The sequence below is a fragment of the Ambystoma mexicanum genome, chromosome 2p, assembly GCF_040938575.1.
Source record: "Ambystoma mexicanum isolate Mex_15411 chromosome 2p, UKY_AmexF1_1, whole genome shotgun sequence".
NCBI classification, from domain to species: domain Eukaryota; kingdom Metazoa; phylum Chordata; class Amphibia; order Caudata; family Ambystomatidae; genus Ambystoma; species Ambystoma mexicanum.
The window spans coordinates 18,764,952-18,772,451 of NC_090923.1; the positions used below are offsets into that span (position 1 = coordinate 18,764,952).

General features: G+C 56.1%; 4 non-coding genes across 4 annotated transcripts; all 4 read left to right on the forward strand.

Moving 5' to 3' along the window:
• Positions 1-426: 426 nt before the first annotated feature.
• LOC138568232 (U6 spliceosomal RNA) lies at positions 427-533 on the forward strand. Its single transcript, XR_011302575.1, has one exon. It is a non-coding gene; the product is annotated as a U6 spliceosomal RNA (small nuclear RNA).
• Positions 534-2,584: 2,051 nt separating this feature from the next.
• Positions 2,585-2,691, forward strand: LOC138568233 (U6 spliceosomal RNA). The gene has a single exon (XR_011302576.1). It is a non-coding gene; the product is annotated as a U6 spliceosomal RNA (small nuclear RNA).
• Positions 2,692-4,775: 2,084 nt separating this feature from the next.
• Positions 4,776-4,882, forward strand: LOC138568235 (U6 spliceosomal RNA). The gene has a single exon (XR_011302577.1). It is a non-coding gene; the product is annotated as a U6 spliceosomal RNA (small nuclear RNA).
• A 2,057-nt stretch (positions 4,883-6,939) lies between these two features.
• LOC138568236 (U6 spliceosomal RNA) lies at positions 6,940-7,046 on the forward strand. The gene has a single exon (XR_011302578.1). It is a non-coding gene; the product is annotated as a U6 spliceosomal RNA (small nuclear RNA).
• The last annotated feature ends 454 nt before the right edge of the window (positions 7,047-7,500 follow it).

The window sequence follows — 7,500 nt, forward strand, 5'->3', positions numbered from 1 at the left end:
CCCCTGGGGGCGGGGGGGGGGACTGACATGCCGGCCAGCTGCCTCCTCTTGCCTTCTCTTGGAACAGCCCATGGGCCCCCAAACAAAGCCCCCTGACAGGCAGGCCCTCTGTGTTTCCTCTGGCTTGTGGGACTACTGTAATGCACCCAGGCATTGTGCTGGGATCAATCACTTTGCATACAGACTGCACCATGAGCCTTTGCAACTACATTGCTCCGGCAAGCCTTCCAAAAATAACAAAAACTCACCTCTCGGACCAGCGCAGCAGCGAATAAGCGCGGACCATTGTTCTCTGCCTCCGTTTCATATCATTCCCCCAAAAGCAAGCGCTTTCTGTCTCAAGAAAGGCCCATTGTATGCCACCCTATGTCCAGAGACCATAGATCTCGGGGGGTTTCATATATGGGCTGGGTCAACCTTCAGTCTGTGCTCGCTTCGGCAGCACATATACTAAAATTGGAACGATACAGAGAAGATTAGCATGGCCCCTGCGCAAGGATGACACGCAAATTCGTGAAGCGTTCCATATTTTGGACACATAGCAGGACAGACATGTTCTTTAGCTGCAACATTTATTGACGGGATAAACAGGCCCTCTGTCCATTAGGGCAGGTGTGCTTTTCGGCGTGGAGCTCGTCAGAGTGCGTTTTATTTGGAGATAGCGCTGCGAGTGCTCCAAGCTTATGCCCAGTGGGTGATGATTGCTACATGCCAGGGCAGTTCTAAGCTCTCCTAGGTGCTATTTGCCAACAGCGCATATCACTGTCAGCCTATCTGCTTCACGGGCCAAAGTGCAAAGGGGCTCAGGGCCTGAGTCAGCAGCCAGTGTTTCCTTCCGGTGCCCGGATCCTTCCTTGGGGGGCTGCAAGCTAGAGGTTCTCTCTGGCCCAGGCAGCCTGCACGGGTAACTGAAATCCTGCAGCACCCCCCCCCCGTGCCCCAGCGTGTCTCTATCAGGGCCTGGTCTCTGCTGCTGCTGATGCTGACAGGCCCCCAAGCGCCCCAGACACACCTTCCCAGGGTTGCAGCAGTTTCTGCTTCCTGCTTCCAGCTCAGTGCTGGTGCTACTGTGGAGTAAACAGGGTTAGTAGAGAGAGAGGGGGAGAGAGAGAGAGAGAGAGAGAGAGAGAGGGAGGGAGGGAGGGAGGGAGGGAGGGCGGTGCATATTCAAATCATCAGTCAGCCAGAGCCTGCTGGGAGCCCATTTCTGCAGGCCCACTGACTGCTGGCTGCTGCCCCCGATGGTTGGAGAAGGGCCAGGCTGGGCTAGGCCACACAGCAAGGGCCAAGCCCTCCTCCGGTGCTCCTTCTGATGATGTCTCCCTGAGTGTCTGAGGTCGAGAAAAAGCCCGCCCGCAGAACTGGCCAGAGAGGTCTCTGGCCGATCAGGGGCGTGAAGGGGCGTGAAGGGCGGCAGGCAGGCAGGCCACCGGCGCAGCAGGCAGCGCAGGGGACGTGCACCTCAAGGCCTTGGCCACCATCTCTCCCTTGGCTTTCAGTGTACCTCAGAATGCCTTTGCTGTTCCGGATCAGGGGAGAGAAGCAACCTTTTCTTAGCAGGTGGGGTCTGTGCTACAGACACGTGGCATTTTCCCAACTGGTTCACAAGCCAACCCCCACGCATTTGCTGCTTGTTGGGATTTTCGGGATGGGCCTCTGCTGCTGATGTATTAGGATGGATTTTGCCCAGTCTTTCTTTCTTATACCGACGGCCCGCCCATATACAATTAAAGCACCTTTGCAGGCACAGGTGCTCTTAGGGATTTAAATGTAACAGCAGGACCCAAAAAGCAAGGAATGAACCCGAGCCAGATAGGAGTCGACCCTACAATCTTCTGATCCGTACGTAGTCAGACGCCTCATACTGGCCCTCTTGTGTCTCACCTCCTCCTCCTCCGCGCAGGCCCTCCAGGGGCCTTTCTGAGGTAGGTGCGCCTGCAAGCGCTGCTGGACCTGATTTTCTAGCCCACGCGTCTCACACCCTGACGCTGTTGATAATGCAGCTAACCCCCGGCCCATAGCTGTTGTAAGGGAGAACCTGGACCTGCCAAAGGGAACCAGACCCACGGTGACTTAAAAGCCAAGGGCACTGAAGCCAGCCCCGCCAAAGGAACATTTTAAGTCAGCCTCTGAATGCAAGCAGGGGGCCATCCTGCGCCCCCTGGGGGCGGGGGGGGGGGACTGACATGCCGGCCAGCTGCCTCCTCTTGCCTTCTCTTGGAACAGCCCATGGGCCCCCAAACAAAGCCCCCTGACAGGCAGGCCCTCTGTGTTTCCTCTGGCTTGTGGGACTACTGTAATGCACCCAGGCATTGTGCTGGGATCAATCACTTTGCATACAGACTGCACCATGAGCCTTTGCAACTACATTGCTCCGGCAAGCATTCCAAAAATAACAAAAACTCACCTCTCGGACCAGCGCAGCAGTGAATAAGCGCGGACCATTGCTCTCTGCCTCCGTTTCATATCATTCCCCCAAAAGCAAGCGCTTTCTGTCTCAAGAAATGCCCATTGTATGCCACCCTATGTCCAGAGATCATAGATCTGGGGGGGTTTATGTATGGGCTGGGTCAACCTTCAGTCTGTGCTCGCTTCGGCAGCACATATACTAAAATTGGAACGATACAGAGAAGATTAGCATGGCCCCTGCGCAAGGATGACACGCAAATTCGTGAAGCGTTCCATATTTTGGACACATAGCAGGACAGACATGTTCTTTAGCTGCAACATTTATTGACGGGATAAACAGGCCCTCTGTCCATTAGGGCAGGTGTGCTTTTCGGCGTGGAGCTCGTCAGAGTGCGTTTTATTTGGAGATAGCGCTGCGAGTGCTCCAAGCTTATACCCAGTGGGTGATGATTGCTACATGCCAGGGCAGTTCTAAGCTCTCCTAGGTGCTATTTGCCAACAGCGCATATCACTGTCAGCCTATCTGCTTCACGGGCCAAAGTGCAAAGGGGCTCAGGGCCTGAGTCAGCAGCCAGTGTTTCCTTCCGGTGCCCGGATCCTTCCTTGGGGGGCTGCAAGCTAGAGGTTCTCTCTGGCCCAGGCAGCCTGCACGGGTAACTGAAATCCTGCAGCACGCCCCCCCCCCCCCCCCGTGCCCCAGCGTGTCTCTATCAGGGCCTGGTCTCTGCTGCTGCTGATGCTGACAGGCCCCCAAGCGCCCCAGACACACCTTCCCAGGGTTGCAGCAGTTTCTGCTTCCTGCTTCCAGCTCAGTGCTGGTGCTACTGTGGAGTAAACAGGGTTAGTAGAGAGAGAGGGGGAGAGAGAGAGAGAGAGAGAGAGAGAGAGAGGGAGGGAGGGAGGGAGGGAGGGAGGGCGGTGCATATTCAAATCATCAGTCAGCCAGAGCCTGCTGGGAGCCCATTTCTGCAGGCCCACTGACTGCTGGCTGCTGCCCCCGATGGTTGGAGAAGGGCCAGGCTGGGCTAGGCCACACAGCAAGGGCCAAGCCCTCCTCCGGTGTTCCTTCTGATGATGTCTCCCTGAGTGTCTGAGGTCGAGAAAAAGCCCGCCCGCAGAACTGGCCAGAGAGGTCTCTGGCCGATCAGGGGCGTGAAGGGGCGTGAAGGGCGGCAGGCAGGCAGGCCACCGGCGCAGCAGGCAGCGCAGGGGACGTGCACCTCAAGGCCTTGGCCACCATCTCTCCCTTGGCTTTCAGTGTACCTCAGAATGACTTTGCTGTTCCGGATCAGGGGAGAGAAGCAACCTTTTCTTAGCAGGTGGGGTCTGTGCTACAGACACGTGGCATTTTCCCAACTGGTTCACAAGCCAACCCCCACCCTTTACAGCGCAGACACAGAAAGCATTTGCTGCTGGTTGGGATTTTCGGGATGGGCCCCTGCTGCTGATGTATTAGGATGGACTTTGGCCAGTCTTTCTTTCTTATACCGACGGCCCGCCCATAAAAGTAAAGCACCTTTGCAGGCACAGATGCTCTTAGGGATTTAAATGTAACAGCAGGACCCAAAAAGCAAGGAATGAACCCGAGCCAGATAGGAGTCGACCCTACAATCTTCTGATCCGTACGTAGTCAGACGCCTCATACTGGCCCTCTTGTGTCCCACCTCCTCCTCCTCCGCGCAGGCCTTCCAGGGGCCTTTCTGAGGTAGGTGCGCCTGCAAGCGCTGCTGGACCTGATTTTCTAGCCCACGCGTCTCACACCCTGACGCTGTTGATAATGCAGCTAACCCCCGGCCCATAGCTGTTGTAAGGGAGAACCTGGACCTGCCAAAGGGAACCAGACCCACGGTGACTTAAAAGCCAAGGGCACTGAAGCCAGCCCCGCCAAAGGAACATTTTAAGTCAGCCTCTGAATGCAAGCAGGGGGCCATCCTGCGCCCCCTGGGGGCGGGGGGGGGGGGGACTGACATGCCGGCCAGCTGCCTCCTCTTGCCTTCTCTTGGAACAGCCCATGGGCCCCCAAACAAAGCCCCCTGACAGGCAGGCCCTCTGTGTTTCCTCTGGCTTGTGGGACTACTGTAATGCACCCAGGCATTGTGCTGGGATCAATCACTTTGCATACAGACTGCACCATGAGCCTTTGCAACTACATTGCTCCGGCAAGCATTCCAAAAATAACAAAAACTCACCTCTCGGACCAGCGCAGCAGTGAATAAGCGCGGACCATTGCTCTCTGCCTCCGTTTCATATCATTCCCCCAAAAGCAAGCGCTTTCTGTCTCAAGAAATGCCCATTGTATGCCACCCTATGTCCAGAGATCATAGATCTGGGGGGGTTTATGTATGGGCTGGGTCAACCTTCAGTCTGTGCTCGCTTCGGCAGCACATATACTAAAATTGGAACGATACAGAGAAGATTAGCATGGCCCCTGCGCAAGGATGACACGCAAATTCGTGAAGCGTTCCATATTTTGGACACATAGCAGGACAGACATGTTCTTTAGCTGCAACATTTATTGACGGGATAAACAGGCCCTCTGTCCATTAGGGCAGGTGTGCTTTTCGGCGTGGAGCTCGTCAGAGTGCGTTTTATTTGGAGATAGCGCTGCGAGTGCTCCAAGCTTATGCCCAGTGGGTGATGATTGCTACATGCCAGGGCAGTTCTAAGCTCTCCTAGGTGCTATTTGCCAGCAGCGCATATCACTGTCAGCCTCTCTGCTTCACGGGCCAAAGTGCAAAGGGGCTCAGGGCCTGAGTCAGCAGCCAGTGTTTCCTTCCGGTGCCCGGATCCTTCCTTGGGGGGCTGCAAGCTAGAGGTTCTCTCTGGCCCAGGCAGCCTGCACGGGTAACTGAAATCCTGCAGCACCCCCCCCCCGTGCCCCAGCGTGTCTCTATCAGGGCCTGGTCTCTGCTGCTGCTGATGCTGACAGGCCCCCAAGCGCCCCAGACACACCTTCCCAGGGTTGCAGCAGTTTCTGCTTCCTGCTTCCAGCTCAGTGCTGGTGCTACTGTGGAGTAAACAGGGTTAGTAGAGAGAGAGGGGGAGAGAGAGAGAGAGAGAGAGAGAGGGAGGGAGGGAGGGAGGGAGGGAGGGCGGTGCATATTCAAATCATCAGTCAGCCAGAGCCTGCTGGGAGCCCATTTCTGCAGGCCCACTGACTGCTGGCTGCTGCCCCCGATGGTTGGAGAAGGGCCAGGCTGGGCTAGGCCACACAGCAAGGGCCAAGCCCTCCTCCGGTGCTCCTTCTGATGATGTCTCCCTGAGTGTCTGAGGTCGAGAAAAAGCCCGCCCGCAGAACTGGCCAGAGAGGTCTCTGGCCGATCAGGGGCGTGAAGGGCGGCAGGCAGGCCACCGGCGCAGCAGGCAGCGCAGGGGACGTGCACCTCAAGGCCTTGGCCACCATCTCTCCCTTGGCTTTCAGTGTACCTCAGAATGCCTTTGCTGTTCCGGATCAGGGGAGAGAAGCAACCTTTTCTTAGCAGGTGGGGTCTGTGCTACAGACACGTGGCATTTTCCCAACTGGTTCACAAGCCAACCCCCACCCTTTACAGCGCAGACACAGAAAGCATTTGCTGCTGGTTGGGATTTTCGGGATGGGCCCCTGCTGCTGATGTATTAGGATGGACTTTGGCCAGTCTTTCTTTCTTATACCGACGGCCCGCCCATAAAATTAAAGCACCTTTGCAGGCACAGATGCTCTTAGGGATTTAAATGTAACAGCAGGACCCAAAAAGCAAGGAATGAACCCGAGCCAGCTAGGAGTCGACCCTACAATCTTCTGATCCGTACGTAGTCAGACGCCTCATACTGGCCCTCTTGTGTCTCACCTCCTCCTCCTCCTCCGCGCAGTCCTTCCAGGGGCCTTTCTGAGGTAGGTGCGCCTGCAAGCGCTGCTGGACCTGATTTTCTAGCCCACGCGTCTCACACCCTGACGCTGTTGATAATGCAGCTAACCCCCGGCCCATAGCTGTTGTAAGGGAGAACCTGGACCTGCCAAAGGGAACCAGACCCACGGTGACTTAAAAGCCAAGGGCACTGAAGCCAGCCCCGCCAAAGGAACATTTTAAGTCAGCCTCTGAATGCAAGCAGGGGGCCATCCTGCGCCCCCTGGGGGCGGGGGGGGGGGACTGACATGCCGGCCAGCTGCCTCCTCTTGCCTTCTCTTGGAACAGCCCATGGGCCCCCAAACAAAGCCCCCTGACAGGCAGGCCCTCTGTGTTTCCTCTGGCTTGTGGGACTACTGTAATGCACCCAGGCATTGTGCTGGGATCAATCACTTTGCATACAGACTGCACCATGAGCCTTTGCAACTACATTGCTCCGGCAAGCATTCCAAAAATAACAAAAACTCACCTCTCGGACCAGCGCAGCTGTGAATAAGCGCGGACCATTGTTCTCTGCCTCCGTTTCATATCATTCCCCCAAAAGCAAGCGCTTTCTGTCTCAAGAAATGCCCATTGTATGCCACCCTATGTCCAGAGATCATAGATCTGGGGGGGTTTATGTATGGGCTGGGTCAACCTTCAGTCTGTGCTCGCTTCGGCAGCACATATACTAAAATTGGAACGATACAGAGAAGATTAGCATGGCCCCTGCGCAAGGATGACACGCAAATTCGTGAAGCGTTCCATATTTTGGACACATAGCAGGACAGACATGTTCTTTAGCTGCAACATTTATTGACGGGATAAACAGGCCCTCTGTCCATTAGGGCAGGTGTGCTTTTCGGCGTGGAGCTCGTCAGAGTGCGTTTTATTTGGAGATAGCGCTGCGAGTGCTCCAAGCTTATGCCCAGTGGGTGATGATTGCTACATGCCAGGGCAGTTCTAAGCTCTCCTAGGTGCTATTTGCCAACAGCGCATATCACTGTCAGCCTATCTGCTTCACGGGCCAAAGTGCAAAGGGGCTCAGGGCCTGAGTCAGCAGCCAGTGTTTCCTTCCGGTGCCCGGATCCTTCCTTGGGGGGCTGCAAGCTAGAGGTTCTCTCTGGCCCAGGCAGCCTGCACGGGTAACTGAAATCCTGCAGCACCCCCCCCCCCCCCGTGCCCCAGCGTGTCTCTATCAGGGCCTGGTCTCTGCTGCTGCTGATGC